General features: G+C 42.9%; 1 long non-coding RNA gene across 1 annotated transcript in view; it reads left to right on the forward strand.

Moving 5' to 3' along the window:
- Positions 1-3,888: 3,888 nt before the first annotated feature.
- The window catches only part of LOC147722623 (uncharacterized), a 356,601-nt gene continuing 339,601 nt past the window's right edge, over positions 3,889-20,888 (forward strand). The window contains exons 1-2 of the long non-coding RNA XR_015309887.1: positions 3,889-4,023; positions 7,031-7,338. This is a non-coding gene — a long non-coding RNA (uncharacterized LOC147722623). The remainder of the gene's footprint in view (positions 4,024-7,030; positions 7,339-20,888) is intronic.

Consider the following 20,888-nt stretch of genomic DNA (forward strand, 5'->3'; position numbering starts at 1 on the left):
TAACCTCTCCCCTTACCGCAGACGCGGGACGGAGCCCGGGGCTAAACCCGGGCAAAGGGCGGGCCCTCTTAGGCCTGAGGAGCCCGGACCGGGCCCCCCCTCTGAGTTGTCAACCTTTAGGGGAGAGAGGAAGAACCTATGGTCCGTGTAGCCATCCGTAGCTAAGATATTGTTTTCCATCAGTTAGTGTTGGTCTGTGTATCTTCTGTTAGGGCTACATTAATTTACCTGGCATTGAGAACTGTAACATAGAGCCCAAAGCTGACACAATGTCCTCACCAATACAAATTACACCAACCCCAGTAGGTGAGGGAGCTAAGCAAGGGACTCTAGACAATTACTTTATTAGGCCTGCAGTAAGAACAGACAGAGATAGTGCCCTAGCAGAACGACGAGCTGAGCGACGTCGTTCGATAGAACTGATTTAGAACAAACAAAAAAAAAAAGAATTTTGTTTCCTACGCTGCATCACATTTGGCGATGCAGCGCGGGCAACGAAATTAGTTTTATTCATTTTTTTCGTTACTTACCTGTAATGGTCCATATTCCGCATTTTAAAACCCCCCACCCTGCCCCACCCCCGCCTGACGTCACCGCCCCGGTATAACGCCCTGCACGGGCCGGGCCTGCACAAATGGTTTCTTGACAGACGTCCTCCGGCGCAGCACTTGATTGCATACCTTGCAAACTACTTTTCTTACTTTCACTTTTTTTCCATGGGGAAAATTAGTGAACTGCTCTCACATGAACCATTGAACCTTTTTCCTCTTCTTCAGTTTGTAGAAATTCAGCAGAAGGTGTTTCTCCTGTTTTTCAGTAATTTGACTGTTCTCTCCAGATATCTCCCTTTTGACATATCTGCCTGTTCTCCTGCATTAGATTCCATGGTTCTGCCTTCGCATACAGCCATGACATACTATCTCCTCTACAAAGCAAAATAGTTTCAGTGGTCAAAGACAGGGCTGGTTCACAAAGGCATTTATGAGTACAGTAAATAGCACTAAATGAGTACTCTTTTACAGGTCTTTGTGAATCGTCCCCAAACCATCCAATTATTCACTAGTAAAGGCGCAAAGAAAGCACAATCCTTTAAGTTTGTACTAATTGTGTACAAGTATTCTCTGGCTATTCTTATTTTATTCTTGTTTTGAAAGTGAGATACAGGGGTTTTATATAGCTCAGCCCAAGCTATTTTTGACATCAGAACACTTTACATATTTTCAAAATAATAACATCAATATGTACAAGTCTATATAAATATAGAAGATATTCAAATATCCGATCTTCAAAGTGTTTCTTAACATCAGGATTGCTGTAAGATCAGAGTAGTTGTCCGCCTTAGTTTTTGCTATTTTCTTCTGATTGAAATTCAGAATGAGGCAATACCAGAGAACTGTTCCTTGTGGAGTTGAGGAAACTGTTTAACACACATTCTTCAATCCCTTATTGGCGGCTGTGTACAATGTGTTTGTCCTTGCTGCTGGGACTTGTTGATACTAATCCATATCCTTTGATCAGCACCAGCAAATCGAGGCATAAGGCATTTTACATAATTTTGTCTGCACCTATCCTTGGTGTAGGCAATATTGGAGGCCAGGCTGTGGTAATTTGTGCTGGTTTTGCAGGTGGTGGGCATCTGCTCTCAAATGTGGGAGCAGGAGTTATTTTTTCATCATCAGATTGTAACCCAGCGCAAGAGAGAGAAAAAACGGAACAGAGCTGGAAAGAGAAACTAAAAGGTAAGAAAGCAGTGGTACAGGGAGAAAGCTGGGAAGAAAAAGACCTTGGAGGAGTGAGATGAAGGGACAGGAAGTGTAGAATGGTCGAAGAGGCATGAGGTGGGATCACGACTAGTCAGAGTTGGTATGTAACAACTCGGGCATTTGGAAGTGCTGTTGACTGCATGTAAGAAAAACTTTGGGCCCCTGCATTCACTTTTAGGCGTGGCACAGCAGACATACTATTATCTCCTACTGCTTTCTACACAGAGAGCAGCCCTTTTTTTCCTTACATTTTTCCCAGTGAAGGTGAAGCCTGTGGGACATACTTCAATGTAAACAACTGCATTTTACCCATGCAATGCTTCCAAGCAACTGAACTTTTGTGAATGCCTGTGCTTATTACATGTGTTGGCACATTTAATCCAGATCTTTTGGCTTTGCCCGTGCTTGTTTTTGTTATAAATGAAGCGCAGAAGCCTGGGCTGGTTTAGCCAAGCTGGAAAGTATGTTCAGGTTAGGTCATAACGAAACTGAAACTCTGTGCAGGTTCTTTTGCAACTTTAAATATTTAAACGTTTTAATAGATGCCTTATCTTAGACATTGTTCATTGTCAGTATCCGAGTAATTTCGTAATTAGAGGCCACATGAATCCTGATTATATAGATCTACGTTCCGATTAACATTTTCAAAATTGCCGGTCAGTCAATAATTAATTATATAATTGTGGTTCATGTTTTTATAACCTAAACAATATGTATAGATAAAAATATTACCTTTTTAATGTTGTATGCCGGGGGTGGGGGGGCGTCTCCCCGCTAATCTTAGTGGGTGATTTTCGATGCTGTCATTTTTTTTCGTTTTAGGGGTCACGGTGGTTGAAGCAGGGGTGCCCCTTCTCCTTGACAAGTGTCAATGCTGTCGTTGTTTTAATGCGGTAGTTTTGGAGACCATCTCCTAGATCACCGAGCGAACTTGCTACTCTTAAGAAGTTTTGTGATTGTTGATGGTGGGTTTGCGCCAGTTTATTCCGTGTCCGTGTTTGGTTTTGGGTGCGTGTTTGTGACAGTTTAGATTTACGAGTATTTGATGTCTGTATGTGTGCTGCTAATGGGAGTGTCGGTGCGTGTGCTGAAGTGTCAGTGTGCGGGACGGCTGCGCTTTTGCTGGGGCGTCACAGGGGCAGGAAGGTAGAAGACATGGTAGCCTTGGCTGCCCTTCGGAGAATGGCGTTAAACAAGGAACGCAAGGGTCGAAGAGTTGGTTTTACCGAACTTTATGCATTTGAACATGAGGAACCAACAAACCTTAGGGTGAGGAGCGCGCAGTTTAAACAATGCGCGAAATGACGGAAAGTTCTAAAAGCAGAGGAGGTGGGTAAATACAGGGGTCTCTTGAAGTATGTATAGTGTATAGGCGGCACAGCTCCACGATTGAGAGAGCGCCGCTGCTCCGGTGCTTCTCACGTGCACCACCGCCTTCTGCAACAGGTTGCAGTGCGCGCAGGGCGCACGGTGCGTTTGTGGCGCGCGAGTCGTGGCCTGGCGGCGCGAGGGCTTTTGTTCCCTGCCTGCGAACCTCTCTCCTGCGGACACACGCACCCAGTATCCCCCCATCCCTTTGTTCACAGCTATCCATGAACACGAAAAACAAAAGCACCTCGCAGAGGGGACCCCTCTCTAAGTGATGACCGGGGCCCAGCCTGGGGAATCCGGACAGGGCCCTGGGACCTCGGACGACCCTCCTTTCCGGGCATGGCGTTCATTTAGTCACAAATGACTCTATTCGTGCTGTGGCCCTCCAGAATATTCCCCCAGTAGCATGACAATGGAAAGTTCAAGTTGGACCATGAAGGCCGGATGGAGCGGCCGCCTCATACAGCTTGTATTCGACGCTGCGAGGCCCGCTCCTGCCCCCACAATCAGGGCACAGTCGCCCATTGGCACCCCTCGCCCCCTCTGGTCTCCCGCCCTGGCCTCCGCGGCCGCACTTCACTCTGAAAAGTTTGCCGCGGCTCTCGCACAGCCCGTATCAGACTCCGGGGAGGAGGGAGTGGCTGCCGAGAGTTGTACAGCGCGGGAGGGGAGTGGCATGGGCTGGAGGGGTGGGGGAGGTGAGGGTTAGGGAGGGGGGGACCTGCTGCCGGGCTTCTTTGTTTGCTCTCGGGGAACTTGGACAAAAGGAGAAGAAACTACGCCGAAGTCGGTATCCTCTCCCGGGGCGCATCGTGGCGGCCGAACGCCGGACACCCCCGCCGCCCGCGGGGAGTCCAGGCGTCCCGGCGCGCGGGGGACGCTGCACAAGGTGAGTTCGCGCCGCCCTCTTTGTTTCTCTGAGAAGCCCGTCGCCCCCCGGAGCTGCCCAGGTGCTGGGCAGTCTGTGCCTCTCCCGAAGTACCGACGGGAGAAACGAGCGCACCTTTCGCATTAAAGTTCGAGGAGCGCTCCTATTCCCTTCCCATTCTTAATAGGACTTAAGAACGAAAATGTTGGACATCGAGTTACTTTGTTTGTCTATAGAGCATTGAGACCCTAGACGTGCATTACTTTATTTTAAACTTAGGAGCACTAACGTGTCGACTTTACATATACTTTCACCTATTTGGGAGCACCCAATAAGGGCATTTCATGGCAGACAGTGGGAAACTCGTAGAGTGAAAACAAAAAGTTTTAAAAAAGTTAAAAAAATACTAACATACTGGACAACAAAGTACGGAACATCCCCGAATAGTTAGATTTGCCAAGTTTGCCAGCGTATTTTCATAAGAATGTTCTCATCCCAACTTTCAACAAGTTCTGACAGTGGAGCGTGTTTGTCAACAAAGGGGCAGGCGAGCGCCATTCACTTCTTCCTTGTTTCAGTGCGGTAGAAGACTATCAAAGGGTGAGTTCCCTGCATCAGTTGCGACCCTTTGTGCAAGTAGAGGGAAGTATGGTTTTTACCCCCTCTATATGCCTTTTGAGGGAACGAGGACCCACTTTTTGACACCGGGCATCGAAAATACTTGGCAATAAAGCTTCAAAGAAAGTACCCTCCCCTCCATGGATTAAATGCTGATGACATCACTGAAGTGCAGCAGCCGCAAGTGGTCCAAGTCTTCGAACTATTTCATGATGAATTAGAAAAATGAGTTAATGCACCTAAAATAAAATGTTGGTCCATCTTGGCTGCCCCAGAGTTTGCCGCCCTTATTTCTATTGTTGGAAGCAAGATGGATGAGTAAAGACAGACTCCATTTTCAATCTCTGGTCTGGGCGATAGGACACCCTAGCATGTTTATTATTCAGTATTATTTTAGTGGACGGACTATGAATTGCGTTCAAGTTATAACAAGACTTTGAGGCTTATACCATTGTTTGCTGGAAGAGGATGCTGGCCAGCTCTAGGATTTCTGCTAGCGAGGCTTTGCAAGTTTACGTAGGCATTGCCTCGTCAGAGATATAACTACAAAATCAAGGCAACATTTTTTTGTCCAATTAGAAAGTGTATTATTCACCGCCTCCGGAGAAAATTCTAGTGTGCAATGGCAAAACCATTACACTGTAAGTAATTCAGTCAAGCCATCAAAAAGACTTTTGTCAGATGGGTGGGGCTCCGCATCAAACTGGTGAGTAGAGGCAGACTATTGCTTTGCTTTCAACCAGACCACCTTCGCTGGGCATTTCACACATTCGGTTGATATTGCACTGTCCAGGCTTTAGAATTTTTTTAAATCATATTTTTATTATTGATTCATTACTTTGCTATAACATCATTTTATTTCCTGTACTGCTTTCCATAATATTGTGCAAGCCACACATCTCCGCGTTTACAGTAGTTTCCCTTTATGTTGATGGAATTTTCCCACTTTCCACCCACCATCTTGTACTTCCTATTTTTGTTTTTATCAAATGCCTAGCTCACTCGCTTCCCTCCTAACTCCTCCAAGGCCCAGTAATAACATGGTGTTGCTGGAGCGAGGACGTATGTAACCTGATGTAGTCTTTTGTGGACCTCACACGTGTGGAAAGTGGTGGACCATTGAGAGTTATCATCACACATTTCTGATTACACATGCAACCTGATTGGCATGCCTAAGAAGTCTGTGTAATGAATCCTTTCTAACTGGGGTAAATTACATTGCTTCAGTGAAGCCAGTGCTACTGTAGGTCGGGGTCATTTTTGGTGGCAATGACACTATACAGTGCTTTTATAGTGAAGCAGCAGTTTTTTAAGGACAGACTCAATACATTGACAATTGCAAGCTTTAAAATCATGGCGCTTTTGAAAAGTGCATTTTACCCTTCTAAATATTTCTAGGCAGAACTAGGAAGGCACAATGCTTGAAATGTGTTACAGACCCTTCTCTTTGGTTTTCTCAGTGCGTAACGTTAGATCTTTATGTCTCTATTGAGAAGTTGCCACACATCCTTCAAATACTCTTTTTTTGTGTTTTCATTCATGTTGTCGTTTTCTTCATAAACATTTCTGTGATTATGGTCGTGGCGCAGAAGCTTGTGGCAGACACATGACGTCATTCTGTACTTTTATACGTTTTTTGCCCAGTCTGTTTCATGGTAACACTATTTGAGGCTAGTGGATGCATTATTGTGGCCCATATGTACATTGAAGGTAATAAATTCGAATTGAATCTCAATCCCAAAGTGACCTCTCCACATGTTTTTATGCATTTTGTTTGTTAGACACTTTTATCATGAAAGCAACACACTTTTCAAGAAAGCGAGAAAGGAAAAGGTGATTCACTAAGAACAGTTGTAGAAATTAGGAAAGTTTGCCTGAGCTCATTCAAAGTTGTGCTCTGAGTGTGTGAATTTATGCATTGTCATGCAAAAAATATGTGTGGCTGTAGCCCAGGGAAATAACTGTGTTGTTTACTGGTAATACGTAGATATTTTAACCTCCCATAGTGGTGATTGCAAATGGCCTTCTGTTGTTTATGGTCTTAGGGGCAGACAGTTCTAAATGGTACAGAAAGGTATTGGCTAAAGTTGTTATGACAGTTTTAAAAACATGACCCCTGAAGGTACATGTGTCCCAATGTGGCATAACAATGCAAACCGTGTGCACCAATAGGCAGTGATTTGCCTTTTATTTTAAGACTGTTTTTCATTTTCTTTCCAGCGCAACTCTTGATAAATTGGTACTTTTCAGCTGTCCAGAGGTTAAATGTTTGGCCCTTTATATTCACAAAATTATTCTACGGCAAGCAGCGCAGGCACGAATCAAGATAAAGAAATTGTATTTCTCACATGCCCACAAACTGTAAAAACAGTATGAAGTCATGTTAACCCTTGTCCATTTTCTGTTTTAGGTCTTTACTGATTGCTTGGGAACACTGGATTATTGTGGCACAATGGAACATACGCTTGGGATTTGTTTCGGAAAGCTCAGCCGTAGAACTGGAATTGTCGACAAAAAGGTTTTACTAAGAGACTAAGAGTTCCGTGCATAGTTTCTATGGATTTACAATTTTTTTTACCAAACCTGGATACCCTATTGGGTGGTTAGCTGCGCTTTATTAATCCTGATTGATTGATTGAACCTACTGGAAAATTTTGAGCTGTTGTGGAGTAACACATGCATCATATTTTGCTGGCGGAGCTCTGCAATCAGAAGAAGGTAAATGTTCTTTATTGATCAAGCAATAACTTCATGCTCAAACCTACCTTTTGTTTGCCAAACAGTCGGCTAACTGCCTTGTTTATATTTCTTCAGGTCATATTTAGCACTATTTCTATTAATATAGCAAAGGGGGTTAATGTATCAGTTGCAGAGATATGTGTATAACACTAGTGGTTACAAGTGCAAATATGTGTGAGTTGACTCAACCGTTCATCGTTCTGAGAAAGGTGATACAAGAGCCGTTGTTCAGTAGAATAATAAGAAAATCAGTTATTTGCGGTACAAAACAACTACAAGATTGTGGTAGGAAGTGTTGTAGGAAAACAAGAGTGAATGTGTTGGCAGAAGAAACACAACTTAAGCAGAATATTAGAGCTTGCCTGCTTTGCCCCTAGAAGGTCCTTTTTAACGTACTCTGCCACAGCTAGCAACTCCATCACGCTCAGCACCGTGCTCTTGCTTCTCTCATTACACCTGCATTGCCTGAGATTTCTGATACATTCTCTTCTTCAGCACCTACACAGTATAAAACCATGTTTGGCAGCTCATCAGGATGCAAAATGTAGAGCAGATGGGATTACTAAATGCTACTGAGTTGCCTGCGGTTTACAGAGCTTTGTAGTGTAATGAAAGAAGATGTGCTACCAACTCTGGCACACTTGACCACAGAGTGTGTGTGTGTCAGTCACATAGCTTCCCTTAATGTTTTAAAGTACCTCACCACCAGATCATAAAAAAGCACACAGTACGTGGACGTCACCCCTTCGTTCACTTTGGGTATTTTAGGTTGTGAGTAGTATTGTGTTGACTAATTGTACCATGCTATTCTAAGATCTCTGGGATTGAATTGTATGATGAATAATTAGAAAACATATGCTTGCTTGAAACTTCTTGTGGATGTTGAATGTACGACACACCTACGTGTACCAACTTATTCTGTCACCGATGTAGAAGCCACTCATTGAGTAATGTTTGCAGCCAGTGGGTACTTTCAGCTCTACTCAGCGAGTACTTGTTGTAGTGCCTGATATTTGCTTTGTGTGGTGGTGGGATAGGTGTAAAGTACTAGAGATTTTGTAGCCGATTGCTTTTGTGAGCATGTGAAGTAATACTGCAGGAGTGCTACTTCACGCACTCGAAACACCTTTGTGAGTCTACCCCGACATGTTCAACTTCTTTTTAGTAAAAGAGCAAAGAGAGCACAGCTTTCTATTTGTACTAATTGTCTATGATTATTCTCTGAACATTCCCTTCCAATTCCAATTTTAAATGCTCTGTGGCCAAACTCAGAAAGACATTTAAGAGTAGCCAGGTTGTAATACAGGAGTGCTAATTCACATACTCATAGATTCCTTGGCGAATAAGCCCCTTTTGTTTTGTGGACGCGGTTATTAACTACAACAGTCAAGAAAGCCAAAATACGTTTTGTTGACCGATTATAAAGAAAACAGGAACTATTGATTGCATTAGCATTGCACGTCGTTAGCATGATTGAGCGAAGGCAACAGCCCCATGTTGCTTGTACTTCTGATCGCTGCTGTACTTTGGTAGGCTCAGTGCGTGCAGTTGAACAATAGAAGTGGAAGCACGCTGTAGCAGAGTACCTGCTCATTTCTGGGAAGTGCCAGTAATCTCCAATTAAAAGCATTACGTTTCACTTGAGAAGTGCAGGTACGTTCCTGCTCAAAATGTAAAAGTGCTGGTATTCTGTACCTTTCAGTACTGGCCCATTTAAAGCACTAGGTAGGCTCCATTGCTTCCGAATAGAACTCCGCTGGGAGTTTTGGTTAGCGCTAGTGTATCTGCGATGGATATTTTGGAAGAAGTCATCAGTGTAATCCCAAGCGCCCTCTTTTCCAGTTTTCAGGATCCGCTTTTGTTCCAGCTTTAGATGATAGATAATGTGAGCATGGTTCTGCCCACGCAGGCACTGGGTTTTCTTCATTGGGTGAATAGTGGCAGTCCATTGGGTGCCTGCCCCTCTAGTGCTAAAAAGGTGGTGAAGAGTAGATTAGCTTGTCAGGGTTCGTTAACAGAAGTGGACAGCGGGAAGGCTTTTGTTTAACTTTCCCTACTGTCTGTAAAGAGGATACGCAAAGATCACACAGTAACGGTACTGGGGACCCTCCCTTTAATATCATCAATGCATCCTGCTGATACCACATAACAAGTGATCGAGGGTCGAAAGGTTTGTAAATGTCAGAGGAACCCAGAGATGGCACTATAGTGCCACGTTATTTGGTTACTCTTCAGGCATATTATATTCAAAATAAAAAAAAATCATTTCATAGCAGAGAGCGCACAGAAATAGTGTAAAGTGGATTAGAAGGGTTGTAACGATTTTGAAAAGGTAAAATTAAACACTCAGACAATATAATATCAATATCTGTCATTTGACATTTTATCTTCCTGCTTATCTTTAACTGGAAAAACATATATATAATGTATATATATATATATATATATATATATATATATTCACACATATAATTACATATATATATATATATATATATATATATATATATATATATATATATATATATATATATATATATATATATATATATATATATATATATGTTTGTGTAGGTAATTTTTATTGGCTAAAAAAGAAATTACAACCTTTTACTTTTCTTAAATTTCCCTGTTTAAAAGAGTGCAGTAGATTCACAGCATTTCCATTCCAAGCTCAGCCCTCCCCTTCTCCCTTGTGTCTTCACTTTGACCCCTGTGGGTGGCTGGGTGTTCAGGTCTGCCTGCAAAAGCCAGTACTTGAATACAGATCAAGCATATTCTTACACTAGCAAAAGCATCAGTGCCTCAGTGCTTTCAAAGCAAGTGTTTGTTCAGACTAGGGCAGGTGTCAGTTAGTAGTTTACGTTTCTGCACATTCTCACTTCTTCAGTAACCCTCTGCCATCTAATGTCTAGACTGTTCAGAAGCTCTCTTTCAGTTTTATGGCAGAAAATGGAGACTAGCTGCCAGTATCTCCCGAGGGTCACACAGCTTGGTGAAGAGGAGGGAAGCAAAGATTGGAACTTGTGTCTCCTTGTTCAGCATTTACGGTCGCAGTTACTCGACCACACTGAGATTGCATTGGGAGTAACTTCTCCTTTTATCAAGCGATTTCCATACTTTTTTTTATAGCAAAGACCAGCATTTTGAGGTAAGTACACCAGATGAATAGCATTTTCCTGAAAAGGGTTACACCACTGTTCAAAAGCATCCAGTGCAACTGCTCAGAATAGATGTTTCCTTCGAAAGTGACAAGAGGGTTATTAATGGTTGCTGTTTTGGCTTTGACATAGTTTCAGCTGCAGCAATAAGGCCATTTGGGTTTCGAGCAAGGATCACATTTGCATCTGTGAGGATTTTTTTTGTCGTTTTCTGTTAGAAAGGAAATGGTGTGGCAATTCTTGAGCGAGTTCCTGAAGAGACCAGTGGTCCACGCTGTGCTAATGGTTCTCTCGAAAGAGTTAGTGGAGCACTTTGTAGTGATTGCACTTAACTGGTTTTCTCTTGCTTCATTCCATTTGTTTGTTTGGCAGGGTGCCTACTGCTAACATTATTTTTAGGCACATATTTGTGTGCTCCTTTCTGTAAGCAAACTCAGGGACTGAGCGCACACTGCAGAAATCTGTGTACAACCTGCAAGCCACAGTATCTAAGAATTCAACAACGGACTCAGTCTTTTGTCCTTATGGCGCTGATAAAATGAATATCATTGAGCCGACTAATGATATTATGAATTCTTTAGCGCCAATAGACCGTTCAGTGTGTGGACTATTGAATTGGTTTATATTAATTTTTAATTCCTCTCCTTATGGAGTTTAGACCTGTGGAGGTAGGTGAACAAGGATGGCACCTCCGATTGTGGGTGTGCTGTATGCACAAGTAGGTGCTGTGTGGAGAACTTCCAAGTAATCCTTACTCCCCCTCTCCGAACTGGCATCTCACCCTCCCCTACAATGAGGTAGATTTTTGTATGTTTCAGGCCCTTTGCTGTTGCGATTTTTGTCAAAAGGCAAAAAAAAGGAAATAAATGAAGGTACTTAAGAGGAACCACAAATGTAACTATTGCCTACAAACAAACACATAACATCATGCTCAAATTGGGTAGGCCTCGGTAAATCACTTCTTCGCCCCTGTTCCACCTATTTATTGGATAAAACTGGACGTGCCAAGATTTGAATGAGGTTGCTGTGTGCATCCTACAAAAAATACTGAAAAATAAGTTCAGTACTTTCTGCAACACTATCTCCACCTCACATCCTTTGGCTTTACCTGTCTCCTTTACTCTTAAGGCAAGAAGATATTGACAAGTACTTGGGGTGTCATTTGTTTGGATCTAGGCTTAAGTCATGAAATAGTTTTTGAGCCCAAGAGACGCACTAGGCAATATGTAATGGAAAGTAAGCGAGTCCCTCTGCTGCAGTGCTATCCCATTGGGTTGGGTAGGGATTTGGATGAAGGGAGAGTGAGACAATCACAGTTATAGACAGGTCCCTCACGTGTCGAAGATTCAGAGCTCATTGAGCTTCACTCATTATGTAATGGAGGACTTATATGAAGGCAGTACCGCATATGTGTTTTTCTGGTAGTCATATATGTTTGCCTTACTGTGCCAGTGGCCCTCAGCGAGCCCCTTCGTCCAGAAACTCCTTTCTTGGGGTGCTTTACCCCCGTAGGAAGTATCTTTTTTTAATCTGTTTATTACGTTTTTCTCATAACATAGGAGACAGTAAATCACAGTGTAGCTATAAGCGCATCTGGAGGTGAACTCGTGCCCCCCAGACAATATCTTGTGATGATTATTTATTTTGTCTTTGAAACAGGTCTAGCTTTACCGTCCTCTTCTCTTTGAATGGTTTCTTTCTCTTCATGTTTGTGCTGCTCTTGGCCCAGTGTTGTTTTGGCATTCATCTTTTGAGGTTTTCTGGACTCATGCTGGTGACTTTTTTTCCCGTCCGATAAATAGTCTCTTTATTGCGATGTGTGGTTTTAGATGTGTTCATTCGTTGTTCTGAGTATTGACTTCTTTACTAAAGCTTTGCTTCTTTGCTTATCTATGACAGCTCAGTAGGTTGATTGCTTGCTGCTTCAAGACTGCCTTAGTGTCCAGTCACAGGTTTAACCCCAAGGCAGATAATTGAACTTTCATCCAACTGAGGTGGATAAAATGGACACTTTTCAGTCGGGATAACGAAATGTGTCCCAAAGGCTTTCATGATACAAGTTTGTGGCAGGAAGAATTGTATAACCGCAGCTTTGTTGATACAATTTTTACATGCCTGTTTCACTTTGCGTGCTGTAGCGTTCATCATTTTACTGTTATTGTAGTTTCCTACAATATTTGTTGGGAGGGTGGAGAGCTACTAGATGATTGTTAGAAATAAATTGGGGAAGCAAGTCAAGAACTAGCCTTAGACAGTTTCCTTCGATCGTCTAACATTGGTGCCCACACATTTCAAAGTGCTTGGAGGAAATGCTTGGTCAGTGGGTAAGCATGCAGCTTACTGGCCACAGAAGTGTTGTGTTGCTGAGTGTGTCCTTCGGTGTACAGGGGGAGGGTCCAGAACACTCTGCTGTGCACACCGAGCACCCTCCCTGGCCCACAGGTACTGCCTCATTGGTTGCAATACCCTATATCTCCTTTTCGCTCCCAATCACAATGGCAAAAGCAGGCTTGGCACGAATTCTGAGAAAGCAAATTTATTCCAGCTCAGTAGTCTGCAACACCAATTAATACAGCAAGCGGGAGAGCAGACTGCGATCTCAGCCTGCCACATCTGTGTGAAAAATGCAGTCTAACGCCTTAAAATCCTGACGCATTTGGCTCAGTCACTCTTACTGCGTGCGTTGAGGCAGTGTACATTTAACTCAATTGAGTAGAAACACAGAACGCAAAAATAATGTCTGCCATTGCTGTTGATAAATAAGTGATGGCACCAAAAACGGATATAGATAGAATGCCAGAATGTCAGCTCCTAGAATGAGTAGGAACAAGTCTATGCAATAAGGATATGACCAGAGAAAAGGTCTCAGTACCTCTAAGGGGTACTGTGAATAGAGCTGTTTACAAGGAGATCGGGAAAGAGGGGTTATTACCAAATATATACTTATGTTTACTACAGAACGCCTCTATAGTTTCACTAATTTAGCCCATCAGAGGGATATTTGGGGTAAAAATGTGAGTCGGGGGTTTGCAAGACAGTCCTGTCCTCTTCCCTCAAGTTCACAAGCTTGTTAAAAGAGAGCTCTGTTGATTAATGTGTCTGTTCCAGACATGTGTGTGAAAGTTCTAGGTGCAAAGCCAGCATGTACTCTCCCAGCATTTCACCCGCCAGAAGCATATGAATTAGGGTGATCGTAAAATGTGTTAAATTCAGTATTACGAAGACACAGAATGGGTGCCGTGATCAAGCGTCTGCTGAAAAACGAGATCTTACTATTATTTGTGATTGGAACAAGAATGTAATAAGGAATCCCCGAGCACAGGGCCATCGACTGAGGCACAATTTTTTTATGTATAACATTTTTAAATGATAGTTTATTACTAATTTACGGGAAGATGAGAAAGCCCATGTTGCCACAAATAACTTTGGTCATTGCAGAAAAGAGATGGTAATACAAGATTGCTTAGCTGAGGGTTGCCTCGCTTCCACGCAGGGCTGCACAGGGGTATTTATTGTCTACAGACAAATCCCCAGATTGTGAGTGAAAGGTGAGAATTCGGTCGTCCTGTGGTCATATTAAGTTTGAAGGAAATTGCTGATGTTACATTTGCTTTGTTGTACTTGACTTTGTACCCTGCACACACACTTTCTAGGAAAAGAGCACACAACCTGATTGCACTTTATTATTCTTTGTTATGCTAGGGCGTGAAGAAGCGAGGCTCCGTACAGACGGGGGATGGTGCGCACAGGCGGCCTGCGACAGAGGGTGTGGCAGTTTGTGCAGTTGTGCCCACGCTCAATGACAATCACACTTTTTTCATTACTAACAACATGGGTACACTTTATACATTGAGAAGACCGTCTTTCTCCCATCCCGCAAACTAATGAGATTTTGTTGGCTGAAAATCCACAGAGTTATATAAAATTGGATTAAGAGCACCACTTATGTTTAGGTCTGGCATTAGCCAAGACCTTTTGATGTTACTAAATTATATATATAAAAAACTTAGAGGGGGTTTTAGCTAGCCCTCTTCAACCATCGGTCTGTTATTTTGTCATTTAAATTTTTCATCTGTCCCGAACACCACACAGCATGGGAGAAGTGTCAGTCCACTTCCGCCATTGGCTAACTTCAAGTGAAGTGATGGCATCCTACCCTTTTGAAAGGAACAATCCAAACACATCAGAGTTATCTTCCGTGCCACAGATGACTATGGCAGTTGGTGCTTTTTGAGTCCCCAAAAATATTTTTGCTTTTAGCTATGTTTATTTTTGAGACTGACGAGGCCTAGAAGCTTCTCTAGCAATACAATTTTGCAAGATCCAGTTAAAAAGCAAAATTAGCATTCAGAAAGCTAAAAAGCTGGCATCCAACACCATACCAATTGGCTTTGCCAATGCTTGCTGGGAATAGTGACCCAATGAGATGCAGGGGTCTGTCACAGATTGTTGAGCAAGTCAGGTGTTAATACCTTACTTTCAATCTACGCCTTCTGGGTCCTGATGCCAGGCGGCGCAACCCAGGCTTCCTCCTTGGCACAGCACTCTTTACTGAGAAAGGGGATCCAGGAGGCGATGTCATCCATTATTGCATGTTATACCCCAGGATTTACGATGGGTCTCCTTTTTTCTCTATCTGGGAAGAGATGTGACCTTGAGATGACCGCGCTTCCTTCTCTGAGCTCTGCAGGAGGTTCTTTGGCCAAGGCATTATTCAGTACTGCTGCCCTTGCGGCATGTCACCCTTGCTCCAGGAACTGACATCACCACTATGCTTGAGACAGTGAATCATTCTGAGCTTGCTGGAAATACCAAAATCCCCTGTTCAGTTTCTTATAGAAAGCTTAATACCGCTTGTTAGCATGTTTACAATTTTTCAAAGATGATTGGACCGATGGACCAGGTGTTGATAAAGTTGCCAGTTAGGCTCTTAATACCAAGGCACACCTTTTTGTGAGTGTCTCTTGATACTCGCAGCTTCCTGCGAGTGCAGGCTGTACTAATGTTTATTGGTGTGCTGGGGTACACGATTAAGTAACATTTACAAATATAGAAGGAAGGACCTCGAAAAGGCTTGATTTTCCACTTGTAGCAGTTTCCTTCGAGTGATGTGGGTGCTTTGGTTTCTCTGTGCCGACAATTGTCTGTTAGTGATTTCATGGTTATAGTTTTGGTCAATGAGTAGCACCTCTCCATGTCTCTACTATGGCAGTGGCTCCTCCTGAGGATTTAGACGCAGGAGGAGGCTCAGCTTCTCGTCCACGTTCAACACCTTCCAGAATCCTCTTGTGGCACCATTGACAGCTAAAGGCACCTCTCCACGACCCTCCCTACCGCCTCCCTCTTCCCCGCAGGAGCGCGCACTGTGCTTCTGTTGTTCAGCATGCTGGTGATGTCACCATCAGCCTATCACGGTTGTTTCCAGGACACAAGACAACCTGCAAGGAAGCTGTCAGGAATAGGCAGAAAAGGATTTTTGTCTCATTGAAAATCCAGTTAACTGTTTCATGGACAGCAGTAAGAAAAAGAGGCCGGCTTCTTTGTGTGTGGAGCAAGTTCTCCCTTTTTTTCAATGTCTAGTGGGACTCGTTTGGCTTCTATTCCATTGATTTGCTTTACGCAGTAAAGACAGCAAGGCCGCGGTGGCACCATATTGTGTTTCAAGCGGGTGGATAACAATGTCTTAATGGACTCCAGTGAGGGTTTGAGGCTTCTAAGGGGCTGAATGGATTTCAGTAAAAGCATGAGTCGCTCCCCACCAACAGCTGAGCACGCTAGTGTATCAGGAAACAACTTTAGATTCTTTTGAGAAATAATACATATGTATGTATGTATATCCATACAGCTTTTTCCTGATTTATGTCAACATGTTCAACACCAAGTGCAAGTAATAGCGTACGCTTATTTATTTCGATGATCCTCAAATTAATTCACAGCTCGTTCATCTGAAAAGGTTCTTACCGTGCCCTGCCTTCGTTTCAGGACTGCGTCTGAGCAGGTGTAGCCTCAGTTAGAGATTTTTGGTGCTACAGTGTATTGAACAACCTTCAGAATTCTTGGATTGATTTTCAGTGCGGGACAGATATATATGTTTTCCGTCGGTTAAGCGTGCTTTACTCTGCAGTGAATCTGTAACTTGGTATAAACTGAAACTCTGAGTACTATTTTCTTGTTAAGTCGAGCTGATGAAAGTTGGAATTTCTGAGCAGTGGGGCGTGAGTAAGTGACTGTCAAACTGAAAGAAATGTAAAGTTGAATGGGGAAGGGAGGACCTCACCGGTCCAATTTAGCCGTTGGAATTTTCAGCATAGTTGAAAAGCCTGCCTGACACCCTTTTTCAAAGCTGCATCACCATATTTAGGTATAGCTAGCTCTGTTGTCTCGAGGGTTTAGCTCAGTTGTCCCGAGGGTTATTATTTGTTGTTATCGTTAACAAACAGATTATTTAGCCCTACTCAAGTTTGGGTTTATTATTATGTGAATACTACTGGAAAGTGCTCAAGCCACAAATTGCATCACATCTCTATGCTATGTCCAGTGTCTTGCATGCCAGTGCTGCCGAGGATTTATCCAAATATGGTCCTACGTGCCTACAATTTAGTCCAAAGTGTCTCAGATTGGCTACCGCCCATCCTCATGCTTGTGCTGGTTGTCGCGAGAGCACAATGCCACATCCTCTTCTGATTCAGAGCCTTATTCGACCACGTTCGTGCACGTGCTTGCTTTCCATATTAGTTCAGTCCTCCACAGCGTAATACGATCGTGTAACATGGCATAATGAGCTTCAGATTGAAACACACTCTCACCACTGACTTTCCTCTTTCTACTGTCAACACACAGCGCACAACATGTTGAACAATCTCTGTCCTTGTGATGAAGCTTGCACTGCGTGGTGATGACTCGCCACTCTTATCTCCATCCTCCATTAGAAAGTAGCTCCTGATTTGCAGTAACCTGCCAAATGCACTCGGTATGATGGATTTGTAGTTTTCTATAAGGAAAAAGTCTAAATGAAAGCTGGGTGCCCAAATGAAAGCACGCACAGCACCCACAGAGTGAGAATGGTGATTTGCCAACAAAATACAACAGTCTGTAAATTCCGCCAACTGTAGTGGCAGCACTGCAAGCTTTCCTGTGCGCGTTCCTGTTCCTGCTCTCAGATATCTTCAGAGTCCACACTGTTATCCTTTAGGGGTAGGAAGGCTCCTGCCTTATCTTTTTTCCCTTTTTGGCCATAAGTGCAACACATTTTATCGTCTCCAAAACACTAACCTTTAGGTAAAATAAAATATTGAAGTAAGCTCTCAGCAGATTGGTCACAATCAGGATGCCTTTCCTTAGAATGATTTACTTAAAAAGCCAGTGAAATGCTTCTCTGATTATTGTGTTTCAACTTGAGAACTCGAGTACAATGTCTGTGGTGTGGTCCACCTATAATGTGGATACAAAGTAACCATGTTGTGGCCATGTTCTTGATATGGGTTTGGTTTAGCAATCAGGCACTGAATTGCTGTCATCCTGCTATCATCCAGTCTGGTGCATCCTTGCAGTCACTGCCTCTATCATCACACCTACATCACTCCAACACGGACTGTGCTGGTCACTTGCAAAACGCCGGGACATCTTCCTTTGTGAATTCAGCGCTGTTTCTCTCGATTGACCTTCCAGTCAGCCTTAGCTATTTTTGACATCCTATGCCAGGATGAATCTACACACTTTTGGTGTTCGGGCAGGAGATCGTAGGCTTTTATAGTAGAAAGAACCATGTATATGAACAGATCTTAAGGTTGCAATCCCTCTTTAATCATTTTTCAAGACGAAAATGTGAGCACCCGATAACGTTTTAGGTCTAGATAGGACACGCATTGGCGTTTTTATAAAGAAAGCCTAAGATTAAGCTAATAAGGACACTTGTGATAACGTCCTTCTGACAAGATGTCCTAAAAGGTTACATTACAATAACAGAACAAGCGTTGGCAAAGCCACTCAGTCTGGCATTTGCTTTCAGCCGTTTGTGTTGGCCATACTTATTTTGTTTTTCTATGGTTTTTGCAAAAGTTTATTCTTTTGAAAGCTGTCGAACCTTGGTTAAAAATCTGACATTTTTTTTAATCTCAGAAAGCACACATTGTTATAGAAGCGAGTGGCACTAAAGGTGCAGATGTGCTCTTTGTGAAAGGACCGAATGCCTTCACTCACAGTGAAGTAAGACAGTGGGAGTTGTAGATTAACGCATAGCCCCATGCCGTGCGGACAGAAAATGTGAAGGACACAGTAACAGACCAATGGATAAAGAGGGCTGACTAAAAATCCCTATAAGTAAATGTTCTATCCATAGAATTTTATTAAGATGAAATGTCCTTCGATAAAGTATTCGTAGTAGAGTGTGTGGATGGACTAGCTTCTCCTTCAAGACCTCTCTCTCAGATGATGGCTGTGCAAAGTAGGGTGTATGAGGAGTGACTAGCCTCTCCTTTAAGATCTCTCTCTCAAATGAAGGGTGTGCGTCAATTGAGGGCAGAGGAATTGGCCTAACGGCTAGGGCAGTCAACCTCAAATCTGGGGAACTGGGTTCAAGTCTCGGCAATGTCGCTGAACATCCTGTGATTCTGGCCAAATCACTTAATCTCCCTGTGCCTAACAAAGATGAATGTGTCCTCATGTAATGAAACTGGGGTTATGTAAAGCGCTCTGACACCTGATTCAGGCCAAGTTTGCGTTATATAAAACTCTGTAAAAAAAAATACTGAAGACCTCAAAAGCATTAGTAATACTAATAGGTTTGGAGTTAGCTGCCAACCTCTTGGCTTTGTCAGTGTTTCTCATGTTTTTGTAAAACATTTTTGCAGGGGAGAGGAGCTGCAATATAAAAACGATTCCTAAAAGCTAAAGTATTTTTGGTATCAAAGAGTATATATTGCCAGGATAGCTACCTGGCACTGAAGAGAACTACTTTGTGTGCAGATTGAAAGCTTGTGAAACAGCATAATGTCGTCACTCACAGTGAAGCCAGTTAATGGCTGGAGTGGGCTGTCTCACTGTCTCATTGCCCCATGTTGTAGCTGCAGGCTGCAGAAGAAAAAGTGACACGAAAGATCAATGGATGTAGAGGCTGGTGAAAACGTGTTTGTGTGTGTATATGTGTGGGTGTATATATATATATATATATACATATATATATATATATATATATACACACAAACCTATATATATATATCTGCTCAGATCAGAGTCAACTTAATAGATATATGTATAATCTAAAGTCGTAGCCACGCAGCACCTAAACAGGAAGTCCTCACCTGTAGCACCTCTTTTCATCTGTAGGTGTCCCTACGCTAAGCTCATGTTTAAATAGTAAACATGTTCAATATATTCAAATAGATAGTTGGTAATTTGTCAGTTTGGTTGTGCTAAGCACACAATGCCAAGCAGTGCTCATAAAAATGAGTACAGTACATTTATGTTTATGGTTGTTCTAAATATTTTCATACATTGGCAAACGCCAATGCTGCAGATATTATTTTTGAGTACTTTATGTTCACTAATTTAAGTTCTTGAAAAGTACATAGAAAGTATGCTGCCACCATTTATGCTTTCCACAGAAAATCACAACTCTATGTATTTTAGGCCTCACCTGACAAATCGCATTGACTGTCACTGTGAGACATTTTGATTGCTTACAGTGGATTTAGAGCCTGTCCATTGCTTACTATTGGTTGGCTTTTATCATCACTCTCATTTGCTTGCTTTTCATTTGTTACAGCATACAGCCTTCACATACTCTGCTTGTGTTTAACCCTGCTCTGAAGCAACTCCAAAGTACTTGTGCCGTTCCCCTTCTTGCATTTTTATTGGAGCTATGTTTTAGGTCTCGCCTGAGAGAGAGACTGTCGCTTACAAAACATTTTGTTAGCTTACAGGTAGCTGAGAGCCTGCCCATTGGATACCATTGGTTGGCTTTATCGTCACTGTAATTTTCTTGCTTCTCTTTGGTCAGCGTGTGCCGGCTTCACTTCATCTTCATGTGTTTGTCCCTCTCCTAGAGTTTGGCCCAAGTAATGCTTCCTTGTTCTACTGTGTCTTTCTATTGCTCACACTATTTGAGGTACTTTTTTTTTTTTAAGTGGCTTGCCCCATCGTGTTACCTGTCCCGTTGTTGCTTGCCCAGCCCCCCCATGTTGGTGCGGTTTCCCTTCCCCTGCCTCAGGGTTGTGTTACTTCTCCTGCCACTTCCACCCCTCTACACATTGAGTTTATTCTTTCATGTTCTAGCCCCCACGTGCCACTGTCTCTCATGTTGCTTGCCCCCTCTCATCCTCCTCCCGCTGTCTGTAGTAGGTCGTCCCCACCTGTCATAACAAAAAAAGC

This window comes from Lissotriton vulgaris, chromosome 4_1, assembly GCF_964263255.1.
Source record: "Lissotriton vulgaris chromosome 4_1, aLisVul1.2, whole genome shotgun sequence".
Taxonomy (NCBI): Eukaryota; Metazoa; Chordata; class Amphibia; order Caudata; family Salamandridae; genus Lissotriton; species Lissotriton vulgaris.